The sequence below is a fragment of the Myodes glareolus genome, chromosome 22 (genome assembly GCF_982192425.1).
Source record: "Myodes glareolus chromosome 22, mMyoGla1.1, whole genome shotgun sequence".
In the NCBI taxonomy this organism is placed as follows: domain Eukaryota; kingdom Metazoa; phylum Chordata; class Mammalia; order Rodentia; family Cricetidae; genus Myodes; species Myodes glareolus.
In genome coordinates this window covers 5,571,849-5,592,825 of record NC_142047.1, presented here as the reverse complement: position 1 = coordinate 5,592,825, position 20,977 = coordinate 5,571,849, and the positions used below count along the sequence as shown (strand labels likewise).

General features: G+C 40.8%; 1 long non-coding RNA gene across 1 annotated transcript; it reads right to left on the bottom strand.

The window, feature by feature from the left end:
• Positions 1 to 11,261: 11,261 nt before the first annotated feature.
• LOC148118394 (uncharacterized) lies at positions 11,262 to 18,101 on the bottom strand. The gene is made up of 3 exons (XR_015735933.1): positions 17,993 to 18,101; positions 13,784 to 13,976; positions 11,262 to 11,650 (listed from the first exon to the last, which is right to left on the bottom strand). It is a non-coding gene; the product is annotated as an uncharacterized LOC148118394 (long non-coding RNA).
• Between the last annotated feature and the right edge of the window lie 2,876 nt (positions 18,102 to 20,977).

Here is a 20,977-nt window from a genome sequence, read left to right as displayed (position 1 = left end):
AGGCTGGGACTTCCGGGACTCAACAGATCCAAAACTGTCTGATGAAGGGTCTTCTTCCCTTTAATCTCGCACTCAAAGACAGAGACTATGGGCATATCACTTTTAGAAGGATCTGAGAACACTGACTTGTGTCCCCATTGTAAGGTCCCACCATTTTTTTGTTCTTGTTGACCTGAGTCAATCTACAAGCCTCCTTCCTAGTCAGAGGAAACAGAAGTTGAGAGGTTTCCTATCCACAGCACCACTCTGTGGCTAGTATGCCTTCTCTGTCAAGTTCACACAGTTTAAGTGGTCTTCTCATTGGCTGTAGCAGAACAGTATTTTGCACGGATATACATTCTTTCTTGGGATCTCCCTGCCTGGCTGTCTATGTTAGTGACTAGAGTTAACTAGATGTCAGCAGGCCCATCATCTCTAGGTTGGCTGCCAACCTGCTGAATCGTTGGTCATGGTTCCACCTGAAGGTTGAGCATGCTGGCCATACTCTTATTCTCTCAGCCATAGAGAGGTCCCATCATACGGCTCTGATTTATATTGAGATACCTATTTTGCATAGAGTTGGCAGCAATGTGCATGGTGACAGAAGGTTCTTGAGTTTTCTACTTCAAGCCTCCTATGAAGGAAACATTCCTGACCCCACCTAATGTGGCATAATGGACATGCTAGGGCTTTATGGAAGCATGAATCATTCTACCTGGAGAGAGTGTATCATAGGGTAGGATTTCAAGCTGCCTGTATACTTGACTGGGTGTCTTCTTCAATTGCTATATGCCATAGATAATGAAAAAGAAATCAACAGAAAATTCCAAAAGCTAGGACTATTTACTGTCCCGCCCGAATCTGCGAAACCCCACTCTCCCATACAAGTGCGCGCTTCCCTTATGGAACCGCGAGCCTGGATCAATATCCTAGGAGTTAAACAGACACAAACACACACACACAGAGACCAGGATCATTTGCCCAAAGGGTAAATGTCGACTTTATTCAGCACATGTCGGGTTTATATACTTGAGGCAATAGGACGAGACCCTCCTCCCACTAGGGATAGGGAATGAGGGTGTCAGGTGCTTGGTGCCAGCGGCTTGAGAACTGAGGGGAGGGCTTGCCAGCAGCAGCAGTGTCAGACTCTTCAGGCCAGCACTGAGGTGGGAACCTTTGCTTGCAGGTGGAATTATCATATCAAAAGAGGACAAAGCTCTAAACTAATCCCCCCAAGCCAGTGCAGCAAGCAGAGGAGAAGGCAGGAAGCTAGGCTGGAAGGAGATACAGCCCTGCATAGCATCTCGAAGAAAGGGGAAAAGGCCCGGGTACCAACAATTTACTGTCAGGATACACTGACGTTCTGGAAGACATACTATGACACTCTGAGAAAACTGTAACAGGTAAATATGTGTAGAAGCAGTTTATAAATGAAATACTACAAAGCTTGTAATAGTGCATCCAGTTTATAAAAAAGAGCTGCTATTGGTCCAATAGTATAGCATCATACTACCACTGTATACCAATGTTGAAAGCTTCTGTACACACATTCACTTTGCTTCCAAAGTAGCACATGCCTTCGACAGTCTCATTTGCTATCTAACATGCCAATCATAGTTTTGCACATAACCACTCTTATTATTTATGAGATGAATTTAACCAGTTCCAAGAAACAAACTTTCATAATCAGCAGAGCAACATTAATACACACTTTACCCCAAGAGAATGGAAAACTCATTCTAAAGACATGATACAAGCATAACAGAATGAACTATGCCCCTAGAGAAGCAAAAACGTGAGAATAGTTGCAAGTCTGGAAAACCTTTCTATAGGAACTAAGTGACTGAAAAGTCAGTAAAAACTGCAAGAAAGGCAAAGGTGAATTGTTTTCGTATTACGACATCAACCATGTCACTGGATTACTAGAACCTGTTCTGCCACGTTTACTGATAGTGCCTAGTCCCAGACAACAGGGCACAGTTCAAATCACATGGGATTCTGAAAAATTAGAATGATTGCTTTTATTCTGAAAATCGTGGTACACAACTCAATTATTTCTTTAGTTGCTTAGACATCTTATCATCTTAAGACAATTTAAACATGGTTGCCTGTAAATTCTTTCTTTGTGAGAGTAGAAGCAATACATTGTTTGCACTTTGCTACTGATCTGTGTGCTTTACCAACTGCAGTTACTAAACAACTAGTCTAGAAATTTACGATCTACATGAATATAACCAAACATGAGAAAATGGAAACGACAAATTTTGAGAATTGAGCTTTTTTTCGTAACAGGTTTTTAAAATAGAAAAAAGTGAGTGGTCACTTTGGCAATCGGAAATGTTAAATCTACAAAAGACCCTTCAGACAAGCTGTTCTTAAAAACACAAATTATTGCTGGGCATGGTGGTGCACACCTTTAATCCCAGCACTCAGGAAGGAGGGAAAGAGGCAGGTGCAGGTGGCTACCCTGGTCCGCATAGTGAGTACCAGGACAGTCAGGTCTATGTAGAAAAATCATGACTCAAAAAAAAAAAAAATCCAAAAGAAAACAACTAAATGAAACCAACTAACAAACAAACAAATGAAAAACAGAAAACAAACTGTAAAACTCTAGGATAACACTAAAGCCATTTCTAACAACTGAGGCCATTTCTGAGGCCTCTCAGCAGTAGTGCTTCCCCCTCCCCTAGAAACCAAGGACCTAACAACTTCACATGCATGTACTGGAATGTTGGGGATTTTCCTTCTCCCTGTGTCCTTGTGGATGTTCTCCAGATAGAACTCAGTTATTGGAATTGGGGCAAGACAACCCTTAGATCTTGACTCAGTTCCTCAGCCTTGGTCAGGGGATATTGACTCAGTTCCTCAGATATGGTTAGGATGACTCACAGATGTTTTCCCCTTACCCCGCCTGATCTAGCAACTACTCTCTCACCAGGGCTCAGACCAATCATTGCTAGCAGCCCTTTGAATCAGCCAATCCTAATAGTTGAAGAAAAACCCCCAAGTTCCCTACCTTGTTTCTGTGGCTTTTTGCTTAGTAGCCTGTACCAGCTATTTGGGGTCCTTAGCTTGAATGCTGAGTGACCCTGTTATGACAGAATTAAAATCCTCTTGCTTTTACATCAACTGTGGTGTGAGAGTGTTTTCTTGGGGTGACTCCTCCTCAGTAATTGAACTTCAGGGTCCAACAAAACAAACCCCAAAAAAAACCCACAAACCTTTCACCTTATTTTTGTTAGAAGGGTAAGAGGTAGAAATCTTCTACCATGATAGACTGTGTTCCCTCAAACTCCGATTCAAAATAAACCCTAGTTTAAGATGCTTTTGTCAGGTACTTTGTTGTAGCAATGAATACTTAATATATATGCATAATTTGGGAATGGTGGCATACATCTATAATCCTAGCCCTTGGAAGACAGAAACAGGAAGAGCAGGAGTTCAATCTGGCCTCAAACTCACAAAGATCCTCCTGCCTCTGCCTCCTGAGTGCTGGGATTAAAGACATGTGCCACCACTGCAAGGCCAAGGTTATCCTTGGTCACACATTGAAGCACATGGGGCTATATTAGACCCTATCTTAAAAAATAAAGTTAAATAAAACAGCACATGTAGAAGATGCTCAATAAACATGTTGAATGGTTTTTAACATACTGTAGTCCTTTAACAAGCTCTGATTTTGTTTCATTGATCCAGTTACCTAGTAGTCAATCATAGTACGAGTGGAGATAATGCCTATGTCAATGGGTAAGCAGTCTATAAAATAAAAAACTGCCAAGACAGACCAGTGGTGGCATAAACCTTCAATCATAGCACTCAGGAAGCAGAAGCAGGCTGATCTCTGTGACTTTGAGGCCAGCCTGGTCTATGGAGTGAGTTCTAGGACAGCCAGGGCTACATAGAGAAACCCTGCCAGAAATATAGATAGATAGACAGACAGGCAGGCAGGCAGACAGATAGATAAACATATAGATTTTAAAAATATATAAATCTTCCAACAAGGGTTATAGTGTCTCTTTATATAATTAAGGGCCAACTGTAGGGTTTACATAGACACACAGTAGCTGGGATTTAACCAAGGCAGGATTACACAAGAGCAGGAATGGGGTCTACCATCTAAATTACATGAAAATACACAGAGCACAAAACCTAAGCTGTTCAGGAAAGAGTGGCCATAGCTGGGAGCGCAGTGAAAAGGCAGCAGGCCCAGTGTACGGTGACTGGTAGAACTGAAGAGTCAGAGCAAGTGGGGATAAAACAGGAAGATGGGGTGGAGAGAACCCAGCAGTTGGAAGCACACACTGCTCTGGCAGATTCCCTGCGCTCAGCTCTCAGCACCCAGCACCCACGTGGTGGCTCTCGTTCCCAGAGATCTCATCTCCTCTCCTAGACTCCATGAGCAATGCACACACAAGACACACCTGCATACAAACACTTATACACTAAAATAAGTAAATAATTCTTTTTTATCATAATAGAAAGATAGATGATAGCATTTTGGGACCATGCACAAAAACAGCTTAACCATCTCTATCTTGTGATAGGTGATTTAGAGGACAATCTATAAACTTTAGTCAGTATTCATGACAAAAATCCTTGCTTATTCTGCCTCTCAGGTTGGCTTTCGTTGGTGACATGTTCCTTTACTCCAGGAAACTGCCTCTTTCTATCCAGCTAGGCCCACTGACTAAGTAAAAATTCAAAGGAGAGACAATGATAATAGGAGGCAGCAGGGTCTTGGCTGAACGGTTCTCCACACGCTTACCTGGAACTGGTTAATAAAAGGTGCTATGTTTAACCCAAGAGTGTGCTCTGCTCCTTGAACAGCGCTCTCTTCTACCAGTGTCTGCGACTCCACGAGCATCCCGAGCATCAAGACGTACTGGGGGAAGATCTTGCCTCCAGACTGCAATAAACATCTGAAGAAGGGTAAATAATTATAAGGCCTTTTAATTCCGTACATTTTATAGATAACAAGAAGTACAAATTAGTGGAGTGTAGATGATATATAGTCTAGTAGACTTTGTCATTATTGACTAGTCATTCAAAATTTAAACCATTAGAAATAATTGCTTAAGAAGGCAAATTTGGACAGACTAAGGCAAGTCCTTAGTTACAGGCCATAATCATTAATGAGGAACCATCCTATGTGGAAATCAAAGTGCTCCCAAACCAGCAATTTTAGCCGGGCAGTGGTGGGGCACACCTTTAATCCTAGCACTCGGGGGGCAGAGGCAGGCAGAACTCTTGAGTTTGAGATCAGCCTAGTCTACAGAGTGAATTCCAGGACAGCCAGGGATACACAGGGAAATCCTGTCTCGAAAACAAATAAATAAATAAACAAACGAATGAATGAATGAATTCCAGTGCTTTTTGATCACTCCTACACTATAATATAAGGAGAGTTTTATGTATGACTTCATGACTAGGCTACCATCAAAACACAAGTGCACTAAAAACAGTTCTGGCTGCTCTACAACTGTGTGTAAGATGTATAGGAAATATGAATAAATTTCACGTATAGACTCAAGTTTCCTCCACAGCTATCATTATGTGTAAGCAGCTGCAACACTGATGGTCCCAAGCATTTCAGGCAAGGTAAATGTCTGACTGGGAAAAAGGACAGTCTCACAATATAACACTACAAATAGCTCAGTACGTGAGGGCACAGAGTATATTGCAAGCTCTCTGAACTATTCTGTGACGTCTCTGAAGTGGCCACACTATAGGACTAAACTCTCCAAATGCAAACATATACGTAAAGTGAAATATTCTAGAAAGGAAAGCCAAGATAAAGGTTGACAAAACCCTTGCTCATGCAACTGCACTTAATGTAACTACACTCTTGTTCACCTTCATTCTCCCTGTAGTCCCACAAAAATGGCATTATGAATACTGGGCATGGTTATTAAAAAGTAGCTTCTGAAGTAGGCTGGCCCTGGACAGAGAACTAGGAGCAAACAGTAAGTGATGGGTGGGAAGCTGGCACCCCCACGTGTGAGGTGCCGGGTGCTCCTGGAGCAAGGCAGCTTCAGGTCCTGTGAACTACTGTGGAGTCTTATTTCTCAGACCTGAGCCACAGGAGGAAGTAGAAACAGAATACAAGGTAGTGCTTAAGACAGTGAGACTGCTCCTCATCTGTCGCATTTTCAAGTATGGAACCTAGTTTTTACTGAGTCCTCTGGGATGTCTTCTACTTGAACTTCCGGAGCAAGGACTACAAAGAGGTGGGCACTGATCACCTCAAGTATCTGTCATCGTAAATTTTACACTCAAGTTAAAGATGTAAGGATCTACTTAAAAAATTACAGCCTACCATCTGGCCAGTTTGTACATATCTAAAAAGATAATGTGCATAAGTGTTTCCATTTTTGCTATATAGTTTCCCTAAATAGATCATTAAGACTTGGGAGCTGGGGAGACAACTCAGTGGACAAGGCACCTGCACTCCAAATGTGAGGACCAGAGCTCAGATCCATGGCATCCAGGTAAAGTGGTGCCTGCTGTGATCCTAGCACTGCAGGGGTAGAGACTGATTCTCAGTGCAAGTTCAAGACCAAACCTACCAAAGAAGCAAGCCCTGTGTTTAGCGACCCTACCTTAACAAAGTGAGGAGGAGCAAATGAGGACAGTCAACAATGACACACAGGAGAGCAGGAATGAGTGGAGCACTAATGTACACAGGACTTGCCCTAAGCTCAGGTGAGAATGTGCTGAGGCGAGTAAAGGGATTAGCTTAGTCCAAGGTCATGACTTATCTGTCTGATGCCTGTGACTTGCTGACCCTATGCTCTCCCACACTGTTCCTTGTGTGGGTGTGAGGGAAAGTCAATCTCAATTAGTGACATCTCAAATTAGTGACTTAAAAGCTCTCAACAAAACCATTCCTATTAGCTTGTGAGCTGTTGTGAGATTAGCCTATTTACTTGTTAATTTTCTGCTCATTTACATTAACTTTCCAAACCTTGAAACTCAAGAAAAGTTCTAAAAATGATAACAGTGCATACTAACTTGTTATTTACCTGTTGGTAAGTGAATCATTTAGCAGGCACTGACATTCTATTAGGTTTCTCTTTGTAGTACTGGGGATACCAGAGCAAGCTTGTCAACACTGAAGCATACCTTCAGCCCATAAACTTGACTTTTACCTTAACTTTATTTGTTTCCCTTATTTATTAAAACGTCTCACACCAAACTGGAAGGCGAGTTTTTCCAAAAAAGAGCCAGTTAATTAATTCTCTGTCAATGGATGCTAGCCCACTCTAACATTCTCTAGGGTTCAGTCCCACGGAACTGCCGCATTTCAGATGTCAATCCTAACCCCAGATGTCCAGTGCACTGTCACTGATAGACATGTAGAGTTCACACAACTCCCTCTTTAAGGGAAGAGTCTGATAACTTGCTAACATGCCTCATAGAACTAAGAAAAACATAATACCACTATGCACTGGTACACTACAAAGGTTAAAGCTCAGAAATAGAAGCTAGAGAGATAGCTCAGCTGTTAGGAGCATTTGTTGCTCTTGCAGAGGACCCAAGTTCGGTTGCCAGCACCCATACGGTCGTTCACAACCATCTGTAACTCTAGCTCCAGGGATCCAACATTCTCTTCTGATCTCTCCAGGCACCAGACATACATGTGGTACATATACATACATGTAGGCAAAATACACTTAAAATAAATACATCTAAAAACATTTCAAAGACAAACTCATTCAAGAACAGCCAAACAGAAGACATACATAGGGCAATGGTGACTTTCTCTAATATTCCACTTTATCTTGTCTTTGTTGTTGATGCTTTTGTTTTGTTTTTTGGCACAAAACTCCTAAAACATAGGCATCTTTTCAGAGTCAAAGAAATAATAAAAAAAAATAAAAAAAAACAAACAAACAAAAAAGAAAGAAATAATAAGAACTCTTGTGTATACCAAGGCCATGCCAGGTGCTAGGGACTTCAGGAATCTTGGGTTTGTCCTCCAGAAAGAATTAGGAATGACTAGAGTAACTTGCTGTCTTACTTCCCTGCCAGGTTAAATTATCACTAATACCCAGTGATGCCCCACAAATTCCCGAAGAGACAGCACTGAGACCTGTGCAGCTCAGCACCTGAAGTTCCTGGTCAGCATGTCGGGGGAAGACCGTGGAGACTTTGCAACCTCTGCAGCTCTCCTGCTGGCTCCGCATATATAATAAATAGGTTCACCCAAGCCAAGCATTTCCCTAAGTCCTGTGAGCTGTGATAGCAAATTCAACCAAATCTGAAGAGGGTTTTATAAACTGAGGGGACTTTAATTTGTGCCTGGTGGTGTAGAAGCACAGGTGACAACTACTATGTGCATCGGTACATCTGACTTTTGAAGCTGTGGCTGTCCTGTAGGTTCTGCCTACCTCCAGACAGCAGGACCAGACTGAACTGAATTAAAGAAACCCAGCTGGTGTCTGCTGGGGAACAAACAGCTCAGAGTGTGGGCTCTCTGCCTAGGTAGCACCATGAGTGCCAAGCAAAAGTTGCGTTAGAGGAAGAAATAGCCCTTTATGGGAGAGGGACACCCCTGAGGCCCACTATTCTCCCACATTCTGATGTGTTTACCCCTCTGGAAAGCCTGTAAACTTTCCATTCAGAGATTTTATGAAGATTCAGTTAGTCACTGGTGACTAACTCCATTTCAGGTGAGGAAAACCTAACCAGGCAACTACCCTCTACCCAAGACCTATCAGAGGCCCTCAGCAGAACAAACTCCAATGTCAGGAATGGTTAAACAGTAAGACATTTATCTCACCCCATCACCTACAAAACTCAAGAAAGAAAGTGAATTTTGAACCCAAAATCCCGTATTCAATTTTATGGTTTTTGTTTTACCTGGATATTGCAGCTTTTTCCATTATTTCCTGCTGAATGAGCCCAGATGGCTCAATGACATCCAGTATAATTATGCTCCACGATTTATCTGATTTGGGCCACAGATAACTGTCCTTGAACCATAGAGTCAGATAAAAATACAGTCTGTCCCAGGTGTGTACATGCCGACAGTACCCGACCACAGGAAGCTGAGGCAGAAAGGTTGCTTGAGCCCAAAAAAATCTGCTTCATAGCCCTAACTATTGCAATTCAGGGCCTAGAAATCCTTAAATGAAGAAGGCAATGGTTGTCCTCTGACATGCATGCAATGACAAGTGCACGCCCCCAAAAACATTCTATACATCACACAAAAAAAAGTTTTAACTGGGAAAAAAAGAAATAACAAAAGTTATTTTTATGTTTAAACATTTAAAATGGCTATTCCCTGAGGATTCTTCAAGGGATATTTAAATTACCTAAGAAAATAAAAATAAATAAATATAGATTTAAAATGTAACTTTCTTAGAGCTAAGTTTTTTTATTTATATCCTACCATTTCCACAACCCTCTAGGGTAGACAGCACTGTCCTATTTTCAGATAGAACCCAGTAATAGTTCTAACATCTTTGTTGGCAAGTCATTCAACAAGAGAGCCAAGACCTGAACCTGAATCTTCAGACTACAGATTCCACAGTCGACTGGCCTTGGCGAATCAGATCCCTGATAAAGAGACCACAGACATGGACTTCCTATAAATGCATACTTTTCCACATATCTTACTGTTGGAAACACAGAAACCCACCAAACTGCTATATTTTTTTCCTAGATAGATAATGTCTTTAATATAACCTTTCCCAAGGGAAGTTTACAGATCCCCACATTCTCTTAGAACTGTAAGATTTGTACTTCTAGAACTGTATGCACTTTAGCTCCTACATCTGTTCACTGGAGGCACGTGCACACGCCCCGGCATGTGTGTGGTCAGAGGACAACTTGGGAGAATAAGTTCTCTACACCACTATATGAGTTCCAGAAATCAAACTCAAGTCATTAGGACTAGCAGCAAGCACCTTTATCCACTGAGCCCCGCTCCATACATTCTTATGACTTGGGATCTGCAAATGTTATCAGGGTCTCTACGGGTGAAGTACTCCCACACTTTATACTTTTCTAGCTCATTTTTGGAAGAAGAAAAGAAGAGGAAGGGAAAAGGAAATAGGAGAATAAGAAGAAGGAAGAAGAAGCAGAGGACAGTACGCACGTGAGAAGCACTTATACTAAAACTCAAACACTAGCATGGTTTCTGAGCAAGGTCGACAGGCAAATTCATGAAGTGGTTCATTTCTGTTTTCTTGTTGTTTTGTTTTAGAGGGGAGTTTTGAGACAGGGTTTCTCTGTGTTGCTTTGGTGCCTGTCCTAGAACTAGCTCTTGTAGACCTGGCTGGCCACTAATTGACAGAGATTCGCATGCCTCTGCTTTAATCCTAGAGTGCTGGGATTAAAGGCATGTGCCACCACCACGTGGCTTTTTTTAAAAAAGCAACGTTTCTTTCATCTACTGATAAGTACCACTTGAAATTATGAAATGATTAATGAGAATTACAGCTAAGGAGCATGCAATAGAGTAACTTTAAATCTTTATTTTGAGACAGAGTCTCACTATGTAAAGCTGGCTGGCCCTGAACTGCCTCTGGAGTGCTGGGATCAAAAGTGTATGGTACTGAACAGTAGTTTTTGCTTTTTAATAGAATAGCTTCTATTTACTCTTTTGGCAATTTCATAGACATAAACAGTGCATCTTGACAATATGCACTCTCAACCCAATCTCCAGGAACTCTCAGCCCCTCTCTCCCACTTTCCAAGGCAATGACTGAATCTCTTTTTATTTTTTGAGAATGGGTTCAGGGTGCAGCCAAGGTTGGCCCACACTCGCTACACAGACCAGACAGGCCTTGGATTCCCAGAGGTGTGCCTGCTCTTAGTGCCTCACAGTCCAGTGATCAACAGCATGCACCACCTCAGCTGGCCTCAGTCTCTCTTCTTAACAACACATAGTTCTGAAATTGACTTTGGGACAAAGAATGTGGAAATTCTGAAATACTGAAGAAATATAATACTCTTTTGCTGAAAACTTCATATCCAAAGTGATTCTGTTTATCTTTTCGGTCACTGACTCAATTGTTTGATTCGTTCATGGGAAGAAGTTTGAGTTCATTTTTAAGATTTATTTATGCACTTTTAAAATGTACATGGATGGTTTGTCTGCATATCAGAAGAGGCCTTCGGATCCCATGGGACTATGGGTATAGATGTTTCTGAGCTGCCAGTGGGTGCCCAGAATTGAACTCAGGTCCTCTGGAAAAGCAGCCAGTGCTCTTAACTGCTGAGCTATTTCTCTACCTGCCCCCAATTGTGTTCCCTGTGTCTCCCCTCCCCTTCAGTCCTCTCCCATGGTCGCCATGCTCAGGAGATTTACTCAGGAGATCTTGTCTTTCTCTACTTCCCATGCAGATTAGATCTGTGTATGTCTCTCTTAGGGTCTTCATCGTTGTCTAGGTTCTCTGGGATTGTGAATTGTAGGCTGGTTTTCTTTGCTTTATGTCTAAAAGCCACTTATGAGTGAGTTTTTAAAGAGATAATACTTACCTGCAAGGGCCTGTACTGGATAAACAGCCTGTTCCCAACAGGTTTCCTCCCCAGGACTTGTGGACAGACTGTATTCGTCATCCAGCTGGAGAACAAACCAAACCATGACAGCATCCAGCACGCCTTCTTTAGTAGCAGGAACACTGAGGGGGTGTGGCTCTTTAGTTGCAAGACTCTTTAATTCCTGAGAAGAAATATAAAGTGGGTAAGAAAACAGAGTCTAGGAAACTAGTAAGGAACAAAAATAATAAAGAACGAGGTTTTATAAATTGAACATGTATTTCCCTCAATGTCAATCCACAGTCCATCCTCGCAGTCAGTCCTCCCCTGCCCAGGTATGGGATCACAGGACATCAGACGTCTACTGAACAGTCAGCTCGCTCTCTCTCTCTCTCTCTCTCTCTCTCTCTCTCTCTCTCTCTCTCTCTCTCGGATGAAGAAAAACAAGCCAGTGGTGTAGTGCCGGGTGACAGAAGCAGGCAGCAAAGCCACGGGGTCATTTATTTTAAACTGGAAAAGTGCGTATGTGCAAATGCACACACACGGAAAGAAGAGCAAGCCTGGAACACACACTTCAAACAAATAACCCAAGGAACAAACAACATATAAGAGGGTAATACCCGGCCTTTTCATTTCTGTTCTCTTTTCCTTCAAAGTGTTAAACAGACAGACATTGCTTATAAAACTAAAATCTTTACAGGGTGTGTGTGGTGTAAGAAATAATTCAAATAAAACTCTTAAAATAAATAACAAACAGCTGCGGGGTACTTCACAGCTGTGCTCCCACCATCTCACCTCTCCCTGGACACTGTGTCTGGTCAGGAATGACCTGAAAACCCAGGACTGCTCAGTGTGATAAAACTGAACTTGAAACAGCTGCATGCCTCTCCCCCCCCCCCGAAGAAAAGGCGAATTAAAAGGGATTTCTGGCTACATTTTTAAACTTTCATGACAAAAGGCCTTTCCTTCAGCCACCTCCACCCCAAAGCATGTGCCATGAGCATCATTCTTTCTTCAAGACGTTAGGAAGGGATCTTATTCAACAGTTCTTGGGCTCTCTGGGCACATTGTACACACATATCTTCCTATCACCCACCAGTACAGGCATAAACAAGCTAGGGTGGTCCGCCATTGGCTTTCCTCAGGCCTGTTCTGGCTTGAAAAGGCAAACCCCAAGCAGGAAGTCTAATTGTAGTAAAGAGGCTCGCCTAGCACGTGCCACAGTCTAGGTTCAACCCCTAGGATCCTGACAAAAACCGAAATGTTCTGAATTGAGAGCCTTCAGCCCTGGGTGAGATGAGATGCCGTTACCTAGCACAGTGGTTCTCAACCCTCCTCACGCTGAAACCCTTATACAGTTCCTTATATTGTGGAGACCCCAACTGTAAAACTATTTCCACTGCTACATCATGACTGTAATTTTGCTACTGTTATGAACTGTAATGTAAATATTTGTTTTCTGATCGTCTGAGGTGACTCTTGTGATAGAGTCACTCAACCTCCACCAAAGGGTCACGACCCACAGGCTAAGAGACACTGTCCTAATGACTTTAATTTGTTTAAATTTACATTAGTGCTCATCTAAATGGAAACCATTAATTTGAGAATATAGCATAACAAAGAGAACAATAAAGATCTAGGCTGGAACTTTTGCCTGCGTATTTACAAACATGAGAACTGTAGCACTTACTACTGCAGTTTCATCTAAATAGCACTAGATAGCATGCATTCTCTTACTTCTACTGTCAAAGTAATGTTCACGTAAAGCTCGCAGCACAGGAGACACTCGACAAACTCTAGAGATCTTGCCCTTGCATTTAAAGAGTATATTCAACTGGGAATTTTAATTTGTTGTCAATCATTTCTTCATAAGTAGAACCTCATGTACATTCAAAAAGTAAGACATAGTCGGGCAGAATCAGTGGTATTGGAAGGACCTTTAAACCCAGCACTCACTTGGGAGACAAGAGGCAGGTGGATCTCTGAGTTTGAGGCCATCCTGGTCTACAGAGTGAGTACCAGGACAGGTCTACACAGAGAAAGCATGTCTTAGGAGAGGGAGAAGAAAAGCAAAACAAAAAGTAAGACTTCAAAGAAAAAAAAATTAAAAAACTTCATACACTACCTGAAACACTTAAGGAAATTCTTAAGAGTAAGAATTAAGGGTCAGGCATGCTGGCATACCACAGAGGTGGGCAGATTTGTATTATTTCCAGGCCAGCCTGGTCCACAAAGTGAGTTCCAGGTCAGCCAGGGCTGTTAGCCAGAGAAACTATGTTTGGGGTTTGGGGATAAGGAAGAATTAACTTGTTTTTACCTGAAGACTGTTGAAATCCACTTTCATAATTTCAAAGCACTCTGTCAGAGGCAATTACCCTCCAGGGATCCGACTCATCTTCTCAGTTGTATACGGTTCAACTGCTTCTCCAGTTTCTGCAGAAGAGGAGGCCGGGCTCTGAAATTTCACACCTGCTGGCAAATGGACACCAGCAATGTCCTTACTGCCCACCCTAGTAAGAGTTTAAGAAAAAGTGAGGTAAGAGATGTGATTTTTTTATTATCAAAATCATTATCTAATAGTTGAGAAAATATAAAAAAATTAAATAAGACCTCATAACCACAGATTCTTTAAATTATACACATACACTATCACATAAAGAAAAATATGATAAAGTCTATATTAAAATGAACAACTTTGTAGTATAAAAAGATGGTTCAGTGTTAAACACACTTGCTATTCTTGCAGATGTCCTGACTTCAGTTTGACTCCCGCACACACCACCTGCAAGCGCAGCTCCAAGGGATACAACACGCTCTCATGTCCTCCACAGACACCACATACACACAGCAGAATTCACACAAATACACATGCATACATAAAAATTAGAAAACTAAAAAATTAGAAAATTAAAAAGAACAATATTTAGAACATATATTCAATAAACGATCATATTCAAATTTACTTTTGAATTCTGGCGAGTTAATAGAAAACAAAAATGGACAAAGACTTAGATACTTCACCAAAGAGAACAACCAAATAAAATAAGACCATCAGTGATCATCAAAGCAATGAAATGAAAACCACAATGCACACTATACAACCTACAACAGGAATAGTCAATAGCAAGGGATGCTGAGGATACAGTCTCACACGACTGTATTTATTGGTACCTTTTAATGAGTTAATTTAACACACAGAAGCACTTAAATTTACACACACACACTCACACACACACACACTTTTTTTGGCATGCCAATCCCAGTTTCCCCTTTTTCGTCTCTTTCTGTTCCCTCTGCCTTCCCCCCACCTCATTCCCCATACACTCCTCAGAGAGGGTAAAGCCTTCCCTGGGAAATCAACAAAGTCTATCTCATCACCTCATTGAGGCAGGACCAAGAAAACCACCACCCCTACCACCCCTGTGCTTAGGCTGAGCAAGTTATCTCTCCATAGAGAATGGGTCCACAAAGTAGGTTCATGCATTAGGGTAGATCCTGATACCACTGCCAGTGGCTATACATACTACCCAAATCACACCATTTTCACCTGCATTCAGGGGACCTAGTTCAGTCCTAAGCTGGTTCCCCAATTGTCAGTCCAGAGTCAGCGATATCCCACTAGCTCACATCAGCTGATTCTGTGGGTTTCCCTCATCATAGTCTTGACCCCTTTGTTCATATTATCACGCCTCCCCGTCTTTGATTGTATTCTGGGAGCTCAGACCAGTGGTTAGCTGTAGATTTCTGCATCTGCTACCAACTGTTTCTGGATGAGGGGTCTAACTTCTCTGGGTTGTGGACCCCTTTGGGTTGGTTATCCTTTGTTTTATGTTTGATAGCAACTTACGAGTGAGGCCATACTATATTTGTCTTTCTGAGTCTGGGTTACTTCACTCAGGATGATTTTTTTTTAGTTCCGTCCATTTGCCTGCTGAAGCACAATTAATAAAAATCCAGAGACAGAAATTGGGGTCCAACAGGAAGGTCAGAAAAGCAAAACACCCAGCCACTGGCTCTTACCTCTACCTCAGTCCGAAATGGCGACCTGCCTCCAGGAAACCTCATATGAGACTGTGACTGAGATTGTCTCCTCCTGTATTATAATCTTCTCTAGTTCTGGGAGTAAACAACCGCCTGGTTTCTATGGCAAGCTAGTGTGGCTACTGGGATTAAAGGTGTGTGTCATCAATGCCTGTAGGACTGGCCAGTGAGGCTGTTTTACTTTTCTGACCTTCAAGCAATCTTATTTATTAAAAAACAAATGAAATGCCACTACAGCCTGCAAATTTCAAGATGTCATTTTTTTTCTTTTTTTTAAACCGCTGATAGTACACCATTGTGTAAATGTATCACATTTTCTTTATCCATTCTTCAGTTAAGGGGCATCTAGGTTATTTCCAGGTTCTTGCTGTTATAAATAAATCTGCTGTGAACATAGTTGAGCAAAGGTATTGTGCTGTGAGTGTGCTTCCTTTAGGAATATGCCCAAAAATGGTATTGCTGGGTAAGATTCCTAATTTTCTAAGAAAACAATATGCTGATTTCCACCAGCAATGGAGTAGCATTTCCCTTACTCCACATCCCCTCCAACATAAGCAGTCATCAGCGTTTTTTATCTTAGCAATTCTGACAGGTATAAGATGGTTTCTCAGAGTTGTTTTGCTTTGCATTTCTCTGATGGCTAAAGATGCCGAGCATTTCCTTAAGTGTCTTCTGGCCATTTAAGAGTCTTCTATTGAGAATTCACTCTTTAGATCTGTACCTTATTTTTTAATTAGATTATTCAGTGTTTTGATGTATAATTTCTTGAGTTCTTTATATATTTGGAAGATTAGCCCTATGTCCAATATGGAGTTAGTGAAGATCTTTTCCCATTCTGTAGGCTGCCGTTTTGTGTAGTTGACCATGTCCTTTGCTTTACAGAAGATTCTCAGTTTCAGGAGGCTCCATTTCTTTATTGTTGCTCTCAGTTTCTGTGCTACTGGTGTTATATTTAGAAAGTGGTCTCCTGTGTCATGCTTTCAAGGGTAATTCCCATTTTCTCTTATATGAGGTTCAGTGTGGTTGGATTTATGTTGAGGTCTTTGATCCATTTAGATGTGAGTTTTGTGTATGGCAATAGACATGGATCTATTTGCAATCTTCTACATGTTGATATTCAGTTATACCAGCATAATTTGATGAAGATAATTTCTTTTTTATCTTCTTTGTCAAAAATCAGATGTTCATAGGAGTGTGAGTTAATATCAGGGTCTTCAACTCAATTCCATTGGTCCAACCATCTGTTTGTATGTCAGAATCAAAATGTTTTCATTACTGTAGCTCTGTAATAGAGCTTGGTGTCAGGGATTGTAATGCTTCCAGAAGTTCCTTTATTGGACAGAATTGTTTTTGTTTTGGCTATCCTGTTTTGTTTTGTTTTTGCTTTTCCATATGAAATTTAGTATTGTTTTTTTGAGGTCTGTGAGGAATTGTGCTAGGAATTTGCTAGGTATTGCATTGAATCTGTAGATTGCTTTGGTAGGATTGCCAATTTTACTATTTTAATCCTACCTATCTAGGAACATTGAAGATCTTTCCATTTTCTGATATCTGCTTCAATTTCTTTCTTCAAAGATTTAAAGTTCTTATAATACAGGTCTTTCACTTGCTTGGTTAGAATTACCCCAAGATATTTTATGTTGTTTGTGGCTATTTTGAAAGGTATGTGTAATATTTTATTCGTATTTTAATTTAAAAAGCTTGCCTGAAGAAGAGAATTAAAACAGTCACACTGGCCAGCTATCCAGGCCAGGCAGTGGTTAAAGTGTTTCCCCACATTAAGGAATGGGAAAAACCATTCGAAAGGAGGGATTTGGGTCTCCTAAAATAATATGCTAGACAGTTTGAAATAGAATGATGAGATGAGAGAATATGTAATTTAAATGTCCTACTTGCTTGTTCTTTATACAACCAAACACCACTACCTGCAGAAGGTAACCCCAAGTGTTCTCAAAGGAATGAAATCTGGCAGATGGATGTGTTCCATTTTGTAGAATTTGGAAAACTAAAATATGTACATCACACCACTAATAACTATTAATGAAGTTACCAAGGAAAACAATACTAAAAATTATTTTCACATTGGAAATCCTTACTTGAACTTCAATTAAAATCAATCTGAACTTACTATTTTTCTACACAAACTTCTCACCCACTGAGACAACAGTAAGTTGTAGGAAAAGTTCACTTAGAAAAAGCTAGCTTCAACACTAGAGTTCTACTTACATAAGACTAATTAAACATGATATGCATGCATGAAGCTTGGAAGTAGTGTTTTTCTTTTTGGCGGGGGCGGGGAAGAGATGGGGAAGCTTTCTGAGACAGGGTTTCTCTGGATAGTCCTGGCTGTCCCGGAACTTGCTCTGTAGACCAGACTGGCCTCAAAATCAGAGATCTGCCTGCCTCTGTCCACCCCCATCCCCAGTGCTGGAAATAAAGGTGTGTGCCACCACTGCCCAACTTAGAGTCTTCTTCTCCCACTTACCTATGATGTCTTCGTATCTCTGAACACTCTACTGCCATCCCAAATATAACAACACTCGCTAGTATAATTTTCCCATACTGTCCACAGTTTCCATTTGCTCCTTTGGTCTGAAAATATAATAAAAGTCACATCGTTATATATACAAGTAAGTTTGTGTATATATACAGGTTAAGGAATTTTTCCTTTAAAAAGTATTTTTACTGTTTCATGTGTTTAGAACACAAGTACAAAAAAAGAGAGAGAGGCATAAAGTTATATCACTTTAGGATATAATAATTTTTAAAAAATGAGCCAGGGGCTGGAGAGATGGCTCTGCAGTTAAGAGCACTGACTGCTCTTTCAGTGGTCCTGAGTTCAATTCCCAGCAACCACATGGTGGCTCACAACCACTTAAAATGAGATCTGGTGCCCTCTTTTGGCCTACAGGCAGGATACTATATAAATAAATAAATAAATAAATAAATAAATAAATAAATCTTTTTTTAAAAAAAAATGAGCCAGGTGGTGGTGGCTTTAATCCCAGTACTCAGGGGGCACAGGTAGAGTACACACCTGCACTAACAATCTGATAATCATCTTCATGAACAAAGACTACTGGAAAGTTTAAGTACCATGCACACTTATTAAAACTGAAAGAAGACTTAAAAATTGGAGTCCAAATAATAATAGAGTATAATAAATTCTTCATGTGTAGACTACATTTAAGTAAGCCAGAAGACAGACAGCATAGGCAGAGTTACAAGACAAGTGTCACATTAAGAAAAGGGAAAGTTCTTTGAAACGGTGGGCCAGGTGATTTTTAAATCCCTGCTTCTTCTAATCTTCATTGTTCTCCTGACCGCACTGAGATGCAGATGGATACTCAAGGTTGCTAAGACTGTTCTTACACTGCCAGCTGGCACTTCTAACCCTCCATTTTCAACAAGGATAGTAATGAAAACATGATGTCTTCTCAGGGTAGAATGTTCACACTTTATACACAGTTATTTAACACTGCTGACCTACAGGAAATCTATCCACTTTTATGGACCAAAAAACATGAGCTTACATGATGTGTTAAAGATGGTTTTTTGTTCGATTCCTCACTATCAATTTTCCTTGGATTCTTAGGTACTCTTTTAAATGCATGTTATCATAAAATCCTGTATCTTATTAAACTGGCTAGTAACCGTACCGTCACAAAATGAGGATGCTAACACTTTCGTTTATGCAGAAGGCTGGAAATATGTCTCATGGTTTTGGTGAGTTATAAATACACCTTTCAGGAATGTGTTTTGGAATTTCTATATTGAGTGACTTCATATGTAGGAGCTTAATTCCAGCTTCCATCTTGTTCGCAGTCACTACATCACGGGCAAGCTCATACATGGTCTTGGATAATTCACAGGCATACACTGAGTGTGCACCGACTTTTTTTTTAGCAAACATGCTGCAAAAGAAGAAAAGTCCATTGTATCTTTTCCCAATTTCAATAAAATTATAATTCTTCAAACATGGATCTTCCTTCCATTCTTCAATATAACTATTATTTGCTCTGCTTTAAAAGATTAGGGCTAGCAAGATGGCTCAACAGGTAAAAACACTTGCCATTCAATCTGACAATCCACATTCAGTCTCTGAAACCTACAGTGGAAAGAGAAAACTGACTCCTGAGAGTTAACTTCTGACTTCCACATGCGTACTGTGGTGCACAGGCTTGCACATGCATGTGTACACACAAAATATGTAGACATATAAAGTAAAAATAATATAATTAAACCAGGCAGTGATGGAGTGAATCTTTGTTTTTATGATTTATTTATTACATATATAATATTCTGTCTGCACATATGCCTACAGGCTAGAAGAGGGCACCAGATCACATTATAGATAGTTGTAAGTCACCATGTGATTGCTAGGAATTAAACTCTGGACCTCTGGAAGAACAGCCAGTGTTCTTGACCTCTGAGCCATCTCTCCAGTCCCTGTTGGAGCACATCTTTAATCCCAGCACTCAAGAGGCAGAGGCAGGTAGATCTCTGTGAGTTCAAAGCCAGCCTGGTCTACAGAATGAGTTCTAGAACAACCAGAGTTACACAGAGAAAGTTTCTTGAAAAACCAATATACATTTATATTATATATAAAATAAATTATATTTAATATATATTAGATATGTATATTTTATATATAATCTAATTAAAAATTAATTAGTTAAAATAAGGCCAAGTATGATAGTACATGCCTTTAATTCCTGCACTTAGTTGAAGCAGGTGGATCCCTGTGGGCTCCAGGCCAGCCTACTCTACACAGCAAGTTCCAGGACAGCCAAAGATACATAGAGAGACTATCTCAAAAAGACTTTTAGTCCGGTGGTGGTGGCACACACCTTTAATCCCAGCACTCTGGGGGCAGAGGCAGGTGGATCTCTGTGAGTTCAAGGCCAGCCTGGTAACAAGAGCTAATTCCAGGACAGCTAAGACTGTTACACAGGGAAACCCTGTCACAAAAAACACTCCCCCCCCCAAAAAAAAGACTTTTAAAAATTAAGATAAAAAGAATTGGATATTTTGGAGCACATCTTTAATTTCAGCACTTGGGAGGCAAAAGCAGGTGGATCTGTGTGAGTTCAAGACCAGCCTAGTCTACAAAGAGAGTTTTAGGACAGCCACGGCTACACAGAGAAACCCTGTCTCAAAAAAAAAAGAAAAGAAAATAGTAATAACAACAACAACAATAATAATAATAAATAAAAGAAAGAATGAACTAGAATACCTTTTAAAAAACAATCCAGTAAATAATGACATCCACACAGTTTTTCAGACAGGGTCTGTCTATATGGCATTAGCCATCCCGCAACTCACTCTGTAGACCAGGCTGGCCTCAAAGTCACAGAGCTCCTCCTGCCTCTGGCTCTCAAGTGCTGGGATTAAAGGCATGCACCACCACACCCAGCTCAGCATCCACACAATTAAGACATGACTGACAAGAAATTTGCTTAATGGGCTT